The sequence below is a fragment of the Trachemys scripta genome, chromosome 6, assembly GCF_013100865.1.
Source record: "Trachemys scripta elegans isolate TJP31775 chromosome 6, CAS_Tse_1.0, whole genome shotgun sequence".
Classification (NCBI taxonomy): Eukaryota; Metazoa; Chordata; order Testudines; family Emydidae; genus Trachemys; species Trachemys scripta.
Window position 1 is genome coordinate 89092025 of NC_048303.1, and position 14879 is coordinate 89106903.

Below are 14879 nucleotides of genomic sequence, written 5' to 3' on the forward strand. Positions count from 1 at the left end.
ATGGATAAATAGGATATTTTAATCCATAAGAATACTAAAAGAATTCAGCATGATTGATGTTACTACAGAGACTGCCAAGGAATATAATCATTTGCCGCACACTATAAAGTGTGCCAGACTCAGAAATCTTCCCTTGTGATACCCCTTCAGCACTCACAATGGTCATGATGCCCAGAAACAATCTTGATGCATCTGGCTCTGACTGCACTGGAACTGCATAGCGAAGCTGGTATTTATTTTCTTGGCTTGATTTCCAAGAGTCATGCTCTTCTCTCAAGTTACAAACCATGGCAGTTGCAGGTGCAAAAACACAAACATCATATACATTCTGCTCTCTTCCTCTTCATTCAGCCATATGTGGTATGCAGCTAGAATTCTTTTCTCCTCCCCCAAAGGTATATTTTCACTAGTTTGCACTGGGTCATAAGTTTAGGGTTAAATTCTGCCTTTCAGAGGCAGAGCTGTGGAACAAGGTATTGGGAGAGAGCAGGAGCTGAGTCAATGGAACTGAGCGCTTAAAACTTGGGCCCTAAAACACCAATTCTGTTTTTCTAGCCAAAGTAGTACAGGTCAAGAGTTTAATACCCAAACCTGTTTGGTGCTGCCCAACAACTCACTCCTTATGGCTTCACCAATACGTATTCACATTCAGCAATGCAGTGAAAAATTATCCCCACTTCCAAAAAAGACACAAATGTAAATGGATACATGACAATGAATTAAACAGTGAGACTCAAAAGACTGCATTCCTTTCTCTAATGGCGCTCTCGCTCTCTCTCTCTCTCTCAACTCAGCCAGTCAAGCAACTGGCATGTGGTGTGTTGTACAGATGGAACAGCAGTACTGCAAGCATAATACAGCTTACAAGAAGGTGTCTAAGGCTACATCTACACTTTACACCAGTGTCGGTGGCATGTAGGGTACATGGAGCTACACACCACATTGAAAAACAAGCTGCGTCCACACCGCAGTGCATAGCTACACACGTCAGGAAAACGCTCTGGTGGGCTGAGCCTTTCCCTGCTGCCTCCTCCCTCCAGAGACTTTCCTTGCTGCTGGAGTCTCCCTAAGGCAGGGAAAGGCTCCAGCAGTGGGGAGCTGGCAGAGTCTTTCCCTGCTGCGGGGGATGGCTCAGGCAGCAGAGAGGCAGTAGGACACTGCACTGCTAAAATAGCAATGTAGCCAGGGAGGCATGGCTTGGGCATGAAGAGGCCATGTAGGGCAAATACACTGGTACATACCCATAGGCTTCAAGTGTGTCTTTACTTGCCTAAGCTGTGCCTCATTATCTACAGTGCTATTTATACCCTGGCTAGAGGGACTAGCAATGCAAGTACACTACATGCCACTTAAAGAAGAGTGCAAGTGTAGACGTACCTTGAGCTTGTATCCCTTAGCTAACCAGCCTGTAACCAGATTTGTGGTGGGTCAGGATCACCCACAACTGTTGCATGGACAAAAGAGAGGGAGCATTGTTCACCATCACTGGAACTAGTGATGATAAATCCTCTTTCTTAATAAACTTGATGTTTGAACCAGAGCCAGTGTTCTCACTTACTCTGACTCTAACTTACTACCCACTAACCTTCTCTGTAATTAGTTTATGGTGTACAGCTTATGTGGTGCCACCTAGTCCTAGTTCTGGCAGGGCCGGCGCAACCCATTAGGTGACCTAGGCAGTCACCTAGAGCGCTACAATTTGGGGGGCGGCGACCGTGGCGGTATTTCGGTGGCACGACTTTCCACCGCCTCTGTCAGGGGCGGCATTTCGGAGCGGGACCTTCCGCCACCTAGGGCAGCAGAAAAGCTGGCGGCGCTCCTGAGTTCTTGTGAAGGCATCCCAACAGATTGTATGCTTGTTCCACTAACAGTTCATTCAGTGGATGATTAAATGGAGGCATTTAGAGCTGTTACTAGTTTTCAGCTCTGTGGTTGGTTTTCTAGGGTTACCACCCAGAGCTAACAGGATGCAGGTCATTTGATGTTCCTTAACCTGGTAACTCTGGCTAGAACTCCAGTATCGGCAGTAATAAAAGGTAGTGGCTGCACAGCCTATAACACAAAATTGGTTCATGAACCAGAGTAAAGTTCAAAGGAATATCGGAGGGGGGGGTAGTTTGGAAATAAAACTCTAAATTCCAAAATCACAACAAGGTCAAATTATTCCCTTTAATAACAAGCAAAATAGGTCAGACACATGTGCAGTGTCTCAATACTGGGATGGAGCCATTCTTCAGGTTCCTGCTATCCTTTAGCAAGACACTTTTTGAATGTTAAAAGAATTTTAACTGAACAGCCAGCTCCAGAGATCTGTTAGGAAAATGCCCCCCAAATAAGCCAAACATGGCTCACTCAGAAAGCAGCCACAGTTCTTTTTATAGAAGACAATATAAGAGAAAGAATAGTCATCATTAATGAGCCTGTCCTCGCCTACAGGTTTCAGCTGTAATTCTGGATATCAGAAGTTCCTGGAAATCATCTCACAAACACTGAAGCTGGCAGATAAGATGTAAGAATGTCTCTCTTTCTTTTACACCCAAAATGGAGACTTCTGCGATAAGAACAGCTGGCCTAGTGTTTACTGTTGGGGGTGTCCAGCGAAAAATTTGATTTATAATACACCAAAGTTGTCAAGTAGAATAAAGACATTAAAATCAGGGTAGATTGAATTGAAAATAAAAGCAAATGAAGATCAAGATGGTTGGTAGTCCAAAGCCTTTGGCTCTAAAAGGCCTGACCTGTGCTTTTCTAGGTGACTATTCGACACATTAGACTTATTGAATTTCCCCAAGCCTTTGCAATTTATAAACATTGTTGAATTGATTCTTCTCTCATTTACACAGTGTAAATCAAGACAGCAAGGGAGTAACATGGATGGTAAATCAGTGGCAGTTCCCTATGAGACCAGCTCAGCTGTCCCAATGTAACTAGTTCTAATTGCTACTAAAGGTTCATGAATTTTTAAAAAAAGTATTTATTAATTTTTCAGTCTGAGGACTTTGTGGAATCACTGCAGGGAATTGTAAATGATTCATGAAGTGAAAAATCCCAGCCCATTCAGTCCACCAAGAGATTACAGGACACCAGTGTTTTGCAATTAAAACTGTGAGAATGCAGTAGTTTTTGCATAACCAAGTGGAAGGATTTAGTGAAATAATTCTTCAGTGCAAAATTGCCAACATTTGACTCACTGTTGCTGTAAAGGTTCATTTTTCTTACAGTGCCTAAAAAAAGAAACAGCCACAGGCCTTGGGTGCAGTGTAGCTGGATCAGCAGTGAGACACAAATGGCCTGGACTAGCTGTGTCTTTTATGTGTGCTGTGGTGGGCTAAGGATGCTATGGCATGCAATTGTAGTTGAGAGAGTAATCCACTAATCCCTTTCATTATTGCCTTTGTTGAGACTCCTCAGAAGTATAATTTTAGCAGCCAAAATGCCTAATCTGGGAAGCTGGCTGAATTAATTATTAAGAAAATAAGGAATGCAATAGTAGTTGCTTTAGGTCTGTCCAAAACCAGTTGGAGCACCAAAGAGGCTCACTATGATGCCAAACAACTCAGGAAACACGTGTTTCCTAATTTCTCTCACTTCCAAATACAAATTAAAAGCATTGACCTCTATAACCATTATGAAAATACTAGTTGGTACATGTACACTTGCTGGTGCTCTGCCCTCTCCTCTTCCCCTCATATTTCTCCACTATGGCCAGCTGACTGGTGGGATGTGACATCACAGATAAACACGCTAATCGCTGTCTCTGTCCAGACTGTTCTCTCTTCCTTTCTAATCCCTATTCCTCTGCCTCCCCTGCTTAATCACCTCTTCCCTATTCCCTCTAGGCTTTCCTCCATCTGCTGCTGGTCTCTAACCAGCTCACTGTTAAATGACAGGACTGTGACATTTGCTGTTATACAATCATCTTCCTCTGTAATCCTTCCTCTCTGAGTCTTAATATTAAAAATAGAGGTGATTTTAATCATAAATAATATGTGGCACTTATATAGCATTAGAACACCCCTGTCAGGTACTTAACTTTTGTTCCAATTACTGAACATTACAATTGATTCATTGCAGTGTAACCTTTTTTCAATTTAGAAGATTTAGGACTAACCCAGAGACGAAGTGCCAAACTGAAGTAGTGAGCTAGGCCTTGAATGCCTCTGCAAGAGGGCGATGGTCCAAGGAATCCTACCCACCACTAGACCACATAGCAACTCCTCAGCTGCTTCACGGTGTTACTTCTGGCTAGGGTGACCAGACAGCAAATGTGAAAAATTGGGGTGGGGGTGGGGAGTAATAGGAGCCTATATAAGAAAAAGACCCAACAATCGGGACTGGCCCTATAAAATTGGGACATCTGGTCACCCTACTTCTGGCCCATAACCAGTGTGTTCTCTTGCTCTGTGAGAGGAGGAGGGATTGGAGCATCTGTGCAGCAGCGGCTCTTGTAACCCTGCTGTACTTTGCTATGGGTTTTCTGTGGCCTGCCAAACAAAGAATAACCATGGAGCGAGCTCCACATCATACAGATGGTGCATATCCTCTGTTGCTGCCAGCAGAACTGCACTGTTTCCATTGTCAGATGCAGAGGTGGGGCCTGGATTTACCATTGAATGCACAATCTTGTGTTTGCCTTGATGGTACTTGTTCCGGAGCAGGGCGGGGCAGAGACATCAGATTGGAGGCACACTGGAATGCAATATATTGGACTGTTTGGTCACTGACTGCAGCAGTCTGAATTACCAGACAGAAGTAATTGATAAAAACCACAAAGCAAGGGGATCTTTGAATGTGTGGATGTGCATACTCTGATTACATTAACAATTAAGGAGATGCACCCTGGTTGGGAGGGAGATTTATTGGAAGATGTGTAAATGCAGACCCCAGGACACTCAGGAAAAATGCATTTTAGCGGGGGAAGAGGGACAGACCCTTCAAGTCCAGAAGGTAAGTTTTTAAGCTTCCTTAAATCAACTGTAACTACAAGAGGGTGGGAGATCTTGTGTTTAAGACACTAGACTGGGACTCAGGAGATCAGAATTCAATCTCTGGCACTGCAATGGACTTCCTGAGTGACCTTAGGCAAGTCAGTTTATATATCTGTGCCTCAGTTCCCCATCTCTAAATGAGAATAATGAGAGCTGGTAGGAGGATAAGTTCACAAAATGTTTTTGAGGTATTCAGTCATGGTGGCAATATAAGAAGATACGTTGATTTTACCATAGCTAGCCAGACCGTCGACTAGCTGTGCTTTTGATTTTCTCTCAATTTTCTAATAAATACTGCTTACTTTAAGGTACTTTGGATTGAGATGGTGAAGTCTTAGAATCATAGAAGGAGAGGACTGGAAGGGACCTCGAGAGGTCATTGAGGGACCTTGAGTCTTCAGCAAGAACTATTTTTGATTCAGTATTTGTACAGTGCCTAGCACAATAGGGCCCTGTATCGGGGTGGTCACCCCGCTCCTGCCTGGAGGGGTTAAGAACAGCCCTGAAGATGGCTGTGGCTGGGGAAAGACTGATTGGGGAAGCAGCCTCAGCTAGGGCCACACCCCAATCAGGCCTCAGCTGGCCCTGTAAAGGGGCTTCTAGGCTAGAGCTCAAAAAGCGTCTCTCTCTAGATGTTGAGAGGGATGGGCCTGGCTGCTGGGAGCTGAGTAGGGTACTTAAAGGGGAGCAGGGCTGGGGAAAGGCCAGAGGAGCTCTGGCCTGGAAAACCCTCAGGCTGCAGGCCTTGACAAAGGCCAGAAGGGGTACTGGGGTTGCAGAGGGCAGCCCAAGGGTAGGCACAGGCAGCATGTCCAAACCCTCCTTGCTGATGACGAGTAGCAATTACACTGCAGTCCGCCCCAGTGAGCGGGGGTTAGATGGTGACTGGAAGTAGCCAAAGACAGAGGCGAGGTGGGGATAGGGGATTGGGGGTTCCCTGGGGAGGGGAGACCCAGCGAGATGGTGGGGTACTGCAGGAAGGAGAATCCTGAGAGAAGGGGCACTGGGGTCTGGGAGGGACATGGGTGCCAGCAGCAAGATGAGACACCGGCCTGCAGAGGGTGCTCCTGAGGCTGGTGAGCTAATTCCCTGGACGACCAGCAGGAGGCGCTGCGGCAGCGAGTTGTCGCCCCGCCACAAGCCCCAATATCCATTGGTCTCTACCATAATTCAAATAATAATATTATTTGTTTTTATTGGAGCAGCTTGTGGACCATTCTTATAAAGAAGAATAGAATTTCTGTTCTCTAGGTAGTATCAGAAGGGAATGAGGACTAGTAGAAGGAGGAACCACTTATCAAATGTGTGTGCCAGAAGGGTGTCCATTCCTCAAAGGACCATAAGGAATGGTAGGAAAAGGGCACCTTAGGTTACACTAACCAATATGTTTATGAGAGCAGGAGAACAACCTACCTCACAGATACCAGTAGGTTGTGTGCAGCCCATGCTATCTATAACACCACAGACAATGCAACCTAGTATATCTTCAGTGACTGAGACAGTGCCATGAGAATTTCACAGAGGTAAAAATTAAATTATAAAAAGTTAGTGAAAACTGGTTTCTGTGCTGATTGCCTCCCACCACATGGTTAGTAGGAGCATTCCTGACAAAGTTTTAAATTTGGATTGGATATTTTTCTAAAAGACATGCTCTGGGAATTATTTTGGGAAAGTTCTGCGGCCTGTGTTATAGAGGAGGTCAAAGTAGAAGATTACAATGGTCCCTTCTGGCCTTTCTATGAATCTATGACATAAAGCTAGACTTGGCTCTATTTTCATTTTAGCTTTGCAGGCCATCTTCAAGTGTCTTGCCCAAAGAGAGTCAGTGAATTGGTAGCAGAGCAAGGAATAGAATCCAGGGGTCCTGGCACACAAGCCACTAGAGAACATTCCGTCGTTACCATCCTTCCTGCACTTGCCTCAGCAATTAAGCTAAAAACTGTTACATCACACAGCTTTATTTATCCAGTGTGTTTCTGAGATATTCAAAAGCGTTCAGATAAATGGGAAATTGTGAGAGGGGTCATAAACCCACTTCACTTAACAGAAGTATGAATATGGGGTCAACCCATTATTTTTCCTCCACCCCCATTTACCAGTGACAATATATAATCCCATTTTGGCTAGAACGAAATGGGCAGCGGTGGTATCCTCATGCTCAGTGCCTCCTTATGTAACTTGAAACAATTACTATTTTTAAACTTCTTGTTATCTTTACAACAACTCTTATCCCTTCAGCTTGTTGAGTGAAGCAGGAGAGAGCGCATAGTATGTACCCCAGTACTGTTCAATGTTACCATTCGTTTCTTCAGATTGCAAATCAATGTCAATTGACATAGATACCCTGCAAGGAGCTGGTTTCCAGTATAAATATGCTAACACTGAGTCCACATTTGCTACAGCTATTATATTGCAATTACAAAGTCTCTTGGCTATATATCTGCTGTGTTAAGGAAGAAAATGTTCAATACCTTAGATGATAATCTTACTTAGGCTCTTAATACAATGTGCAAGAGGTCTTTCAAGCAATCCAGTGCACTTCCCTTTTCTCACTTTAGGAGGCCTCACAGATTTTTTTCTCCCCCTAGGCCAAAGACCAGCTCCCTCCTTTTCTTTTGGAAAATGTTTTAATCAAAGATTCTGGACTATATTTTAAAAAAAGTACCTACATTTTGCCTATAAGATGCCCAAACATATAAACACTCATTTGTGTATGCAAAATAGGAAGGGGCCTGTTTGGTGTGCAATTATAGCAATGACACTTTTCGTAGCAGTACTTGTTCCTATTTGAGATGTAATGCTATAGTCATTCTTCTGGACAAGAAATCAGCAATGTATGTCAATGTGTTGGGAGATGAGACTTCACTCATACAGAACATGCCAGAGGAAAATGTATGATACTTTGATGCAAGACATTTGTGGTGGGAGCTTGTGATATTGTGAAATTGTGCCTTATTTTCAGCATGACTTCAAGCTAGTCTTTGTGCACCTGCAATACTGATGTCATTAAGATAACTACCTAATTGTGCCCATGTACCAAGTGGTGAGACATCTAAATGATATCATTTTGCCTATAATTTTTTTCTTTTTAAATATTTACCATTTCCCTATAAAACAGATAGGGAGATAGAAAGGAAAATGGAGACGGGTAAAGTGGGGGAACATTCAGAAGCATAGTTATAACTAAGAGACAATTCTATGAGATGCTGAGAAATAATATAAATGGAAATTGAAGGCATTCAGCCCATCACAGAAATTGACCCCGAGAGACATTGCATTACATTAGAGAGAGAATTCTACATTTAACATTAGGGAGGGGCTTGAATTGGAATTCTAGCTCCACCCCTTAACCGATTTTTAGGAAGTTCAGATCTAGATTTTATAAAGGGAGCCAAACTTTGCAGCGTTCGCCTCTCTCTAATTAACATGTGCTAATCGTGTAACTCCAGAAACACAGACCATGCCAGATTAAAAAAAACAAACTTCTAGTCCTTCAAACAATAAGAGATCCTCCCCAAATCTGCCAGTGCGCTCATTCCATGATACAATTCCGTGATAGTGAAATACCGTAGGTACTACCTTAAACAGGGGCTAAAGAATAAAGGCTGTTAGCACTGTATATAAATGGGGGGAAAAAACAGCTAGAGCACTGAGTCCATCCCTCAGAAAAGTGGTCCAATCTGCTTGACATATACCCAGTTGTGCTCTCAGATGCTCCCAGCAAGGCCAGTGAAGAAATATTTCAGGATAGGATTGGGCCTTATAAGAATAGGCCCAAACATGTGATCCTGAGGGTTACATCGGCAACTTGTCAGCAATCTAAATAATGTGGTCTGACACCCTGGGTTTAAACAGTGAAGATCCTCTTAAAGTTTTGCTTCCTTTCTTGACCTTAGAATAATAATAATAAAACTTTACACATAGCCCCTTTTGTTTAAAAGTTCTCATTCTAAAAAAAGAGAATGACTTCACCTAACAGGTAGGTTCCTCAAAAGGAATAATGTTTTGCAAATTGTTTCTTGGTGACAAAAATAATAGTTCCACGACCACCATTCCCAAGAGGAGGAAGAGGGTGGTGGTGGTCGGGGACTCCCTCCTCAGGGGGACTGAGTCATCCATCTGCCGCCCCGATCAGTTATATTTATAAGTCATATTGCAGAAGTATTTGTGAAACTCTGTCTTTACTTCATAGCTACCATGATGAAGCAAGAATAATGACAGTCGCATGTATGACTATGGGATCCTTTTACATTTGGAAGTGACATAGCTATGTCTAACTCCTCCTATCAACTGAAATAGATCTGACTTTGACATTTCACAGAGCCAACCATCTGTATATTATTTTAGAGATAATGGTGCCATCTGGTGGCATGTCATATTTATTATTAGGATTTATTTTTTGTATTTCTGTAGGAGCCCCAGTCATAGACTAGGACCCCATTTTGCTAGATGCTGTATAAACACAGCACTAAAAGAGGGTCCCTACCCCAAGGAGCTTACAAACTAAATATGAGACAAGAGAGTCATACACAGAAACAGGGGAGTAAAAGAAAACAATGAGACAATATGGGTCAGCGTGATAGGTAGTGGTCTCAGCACACCAGCAGCCTATAACCATTGTCAAGGTTTTTGTAGCTATGATAGAAAAGGAGAGTTTTAAGGAAAGATTTGAAGGGGGATAATGCTTTAATTTTGCAGATATTTGTGGGGAGATCCTTCCAAGTGTGAGGGACAGTATGGGATAAAGCACAGAAGAGCTTGTTTGAAAATTTAACACAGTGGTCTGCAAACTTTTCATGTCATAACCCTCTTCCCCCCGCAGGAGATGCAGTCGGGAGCTGGGGCCAGGAGTGGGGCCACGGCTCCCGGGGGAGAGGGGCAGGTGGGATGGAGCCCTTTCGGCAGTAGCGCTCCAAGGAAGGCCAGACGGCGCGCCTCCAAAGGGAGGTGCCCCACATCCTGTTTAGGGAGGCTTAGCTTCCTGTGGCCTCTTATACCTACCACCCATGACCCCCACAATGGTGAAGCTCACTCCAGTAGCATCTCTGTTCTTCCATATTTCCCTCCCCCCCAAAAAAAAATGTTTCTGTAAGGACCCAAAAAGGGATTGATGGGTGGACTAGCCCATACCCTCATTATTTTGTCCAATTAGGACTAGTTTCTGACACACCAATTTTGGTTCACTGATTTCTAGACCCAGATTTTCTTGTTTATCAAACATGATCTTAACATAGTCTTTGAGTTAGCCCTTTCTGTTTAGACTAATTCAGTCTTTCTGTCTCCCTTTTGTACCTTTTCCCATCAATATGTATTATTATAGGTTATGAACTTTAACATACGTTTTACAGTTGAACTCACAATTAGGATAAATTTGTTGGCCTGGTTATCCTAACAGTGAGTTCCCTATCTACTAGGCTAAAGGCTATAACAGAGAGCCTCCATTTTGTTTTGGGCTCCACATGTGACTTCAGTGGCCGAACACCTACCTTCCCCAGTCTGTGAATTGCAAACAGGGATAGGCTTCTCCCTGCAGCCTATCTTAGGGCATGGCTACACTTGCAGATGTAGAGTGCTGTGAGTTAAACCAGCCCTCGGAGACCGCAGCAGGGAAAGTGCTGCAGTGTGTTCACACTGTCAGCTGCAAGGCACTGGTGTGGCCACATTTGCAGTGGCATTGGGAGCGGTGCATTTTGGGCAGCTATCCCACAGAGCACCCCTTCCCATTCTGGCGTTGTGGTTTGTGGGAAGGGGCTGGGGGGGCGGGGCATTTTGGGTCCTGTCCCATTGCCCTGTGATTCATCGCTTCACATCCCAGCAATCCCTGTGCTTCCATCCACATTGGCGCCATCTTTCAACTTTTTTTGTACTGCGCGCTCTGTCTTCCCTTTCGGTCTGCGGCAATGGATCCCGAACTGCTGAGGAATATGCTGAGGGGTTTCGCCAGCATGTCACGAATTGCAGTCAAGTTACTCCTTAAGCTACAAACTGACAGTGAGGAGTCCGATGATGATGTTGACTCACATAACACATACAACATGAGATTGCTTGTGGCATTCACGGACACGCTCACCATAGTGGAACGCCGCTTTTGGGCTCAGGAAACAAGCACTGAGTGGTGGGATTACATTGTCAAGCAGTGGCTGCAGAATTTTTGGATGAGAAAAGCCACTTTCATGAGACTGTGTGTTGAGCTCGCCCCCACCCTGCGGTGCAAGGACACGAGATTGAGAGCTGCCCTGCCAGTGGAGAAGCGGGTGGCTATTGCAATCTGGAAGCTGGCAACTCCAGACAGCTACCACTCGGTCACTAACCAGTTTGAAGTGGGAAAGTTGACTGTTGGAATCGTGTTGATGCAAGTTTGCAGGGCCATTAATTGCATCCTGCTCAGAAGAACCGTGACTCTGGGTAATGTGCATGACATTGTGGATGGCTTTGCACAAATGGGTTTCCCTAACTGCGGAGGGGGCTAGATGGGACGCATATTCCAATTCTGCACCAGCTCACCTAGCCTCCAAGTACATAAATTGGAAGGGGTATTTCTCTATGGTTCTCCAAGCACTTGTGGATCACCGTGGCCATTTCATTGACATTAACGCAGGCTGGTCCGGAAAGGTGCATGATGTATGCATCTTTCGGAACACAGGCCTGTTCAGGAAGCTGCAAGCCAGGACTTTCTTCCTAGACCAGAAGATCACCATAGGGAAAGTCGAAATGCCCATTGTGATCCTTGGAGACCCCGCTTACCCTTTAATGCCATGGCTCATGAAACCCTACACAGGGAGCCTTGACAGCAGCACGGAGTGGTTCAACAACAGGCTGAGTCTGTGCAGAATGACTGTGGAGTGTGCTTTTGGCCATTTAAAGGGCCGCTGGCGCAGTCTGTATGGGAAGCTAGACCTGGCTGATGACAACATCCCCACGGTTATATCTGCGTGCTGTGTACCCTCCATAACATTTATGAAGGGAAGGGTGAAAGTTTCACTCAGGCATGGACCTCGGAGGTTCAACACCTGGAGGCTGAATTTGAACAACCAGAGAGCAGGGCTATTAGAGGGGCCCAGCATGGGGCTGCACGGATTAGGGATGCCTTGAGAGAGCAATTTGAGGTTGAAAGCCACCAGTAATGTTTGTTGCCCTGCATGGAAGTGAAGTGCAGTAGTTCCAATGTTAGTAGGAATCTGTGTTTGCTATGCTGACTTGCAGTGCCTGTTGCTTTCCTGGGCTAAGGTATTGTCATAAACATACAGCTAAGGGTAGCATAAAATCCCTCCTTACCTGTAAAGGGTTAAGAAGCGCCGATAACCTGGTTGGCACCTGACCAAAAGGACCAATAAGGGGAGAAGATACTTTCAAATCTGTGGGGGAAGGTTTTTGTTTTTGTGTTCTTTTGTTCTCTCGGAGTCAGCAAGGAACCAGGGCAAGGAAAATATCTCCCTAAGCCATATCTGAACTAAGCATCTAATATTGCAGAAATAGTAAGTAATAGTAAGGAAATGCATTAGATTATCTTTTGTTGTAGCTTGTGAATTTTCCCTGTGCTAAGAGGAAGGTTTATCCCTGTTTTTGTAATGTTCAAGTTTTGCCTGGAGGGGAAATCCTCTGTGTTTTGAATCTTTTTGTTACCCTGTAAAGTTATCTTCCATCCTGATTTTACGGAGGTGATTATTTTTTAAAATAAATTCGTCTTTTAAGATCCTGATTGATTTTTCATTGTTCTTAAGATCCAAGGGTTTAGGTCTGTGTTCACCTGTACCAATTGGTGAGGATATTATTCTCAAGCCTTCCCCAGGAAAGGGGGTGCAGGGCTTGGGGGCAATATTTTGGGGGAATAGGACTCCAAGTGGTCCTTTCCCTGATCCTTTGTCTAAATCACTTGGTGGTGGCAGCATACTGTTGGTGGAATTTGTGCCTTGGGAAAGTTTTTAACCTAAGCTGGTAAAAATAAGCTTGGGGGGAGGGGGATCTTTCATGGAGGTCCCCCCATCTGTACCTCAGAGTTCAGAGTGGGGAAGGAACCCTGACAGGTATCTTTTACTTATGCAACAATAAAGAATGTTTTCAAAGCCAAAAAATTAATTTATTGAAAAGAAACACAACTGCTTGGGAAACAGAAAGGGCATGACACATCTGTGCTGTTTGGAACGAGGGAAGGGGATGGCATGGGGAATGGGACAATCACAGATTTGCATATGTCCTGTTATCATACTCAGCCTTCCTGTCTGGAGTGCCATGCAATGAGTGCTGCATTTCAGGCTGGCTAAAATGCATGGGGATGGGGGTTGAGTGCAGTGGGTTTGGGTCATAGTTTGCAGGGCTGGGTGGTGAAGCTACAGATGTTGGAGGCAGCTGGTGGTGATAGGAACCCGGATGTTGGGGAAAGTGGATTGGCGGTGACATGGGGGCACAAGGGAAAGAGTTTTGGGACAAGGGCTGCATGGGGGGTGGGGGCGGGCGCAGAAGTGCTCCGCCTGCATTGCTACGAGCGCCTGTATCGAGTCCGCTTGGCGCTCCATGATGCTTAGCAGCCGCTCCGTGCTTTGGTGCCGGCGATCTGCATTCTGCTCGCGGACCCTCCTTTCACTCTCCCGAAGACCACCATGCAATTTTTGATTTTCATTTCATTTCATGCAGCATGTCCTCTTCACTTCTACCCAGCCGCTTCCTGATTCTTTGGAGTCTTTTGGCTGGTGATAACAAGGACGGCTGGGATCTCAAGGCTGCATCTGTAAAGCCAAAATGCAACACTTAACAGAGGCAGCATTGTTCACACCAGACAGAGCAATGATTCGGCCATACTTAGACATGCACAGTGTACACCATAGCAGAAATTGCCCATCCCAAAGTGAGCGCACATAACCCACTGGATCCCCCAAATGGTGAGTAAGCACAGGGGCAAGGGGTACTGATTGTTTCACAGCCGTACTGTCCTCTGGGGTTCTGTGCCTTGGGGAGAGCCAACAGCTGCAGGGGGCCCTATACTGAACACTGTCGCCACCTTCTCCACAGGATGAGTTCATCCTGGAAGATATCTCACTGCTGAGGGTGACCCGGGAAGCAAGGGAGGGTCTCCTACTACAATGCGGTTTCTGCCCTGGCCCATCTGCAGCTTGCCTGTGTGCAGCAATGGTTCCCCTGCCCGTCATGGCACAGTGGCGTGGACATGTTAGCCTTACTGGGACAAGGAGCACAGTAGCTCTGCCAAGGAACCTACACAAGCGGATTGCTCAGCTTCTGCATGAGACCTTTGAAGAGATCACTGAGGCCGATTACTGCGATCTGAGAAAGCATATCAAGGCCCTATTCTGCATCTAGGCATGCATGCAGCCCTAATCCTCCTCACCCCAAAAGCCCACACCGAACAACTTCCTTCCCAAAATAAAAGCCACTTACCCAGCACCTCCTCTGGTGTTTGTTCTTCCCCAAGCACCGTCTGCTGTGACTGGCTACCTTCCTCCTGGCTTGAAAACAGCTCCTGGCTGTCTCCCTCCTCCTCAGCACCCTCATTCCCACTTTCCTCCTCCTCCTCCTGCCTTGTTGAACTGGGCTCTGAAGTGTCCATGGTGGTCTTCGGAGTGGAGATGGGGTCATCCCCAAGTAGTGCATCCAGTGCTTTGTAGAAACGGCAGGTCGCGGGGGCAGCACCGGCGCAGCGGTTTGCCTCACGTGCTTTGCGATATGCATTACGCAGCTCCTTCACTTTAACCCTGCACTGCAGTGCGTCCCAGTCATGACCCCTTCCCATCATATCCCTTGATATCTGCCTGAAGGTATCATAATTCCTAAGGCTGGAGCGCAGCTGGGCCTGGACAGCTTCCTCCCCTCAAACACTGATGAGGTCCAGCACCTCGCCATTGCTCCATATTGGGGATCGCCTGGGTGTAGAGGCATGGT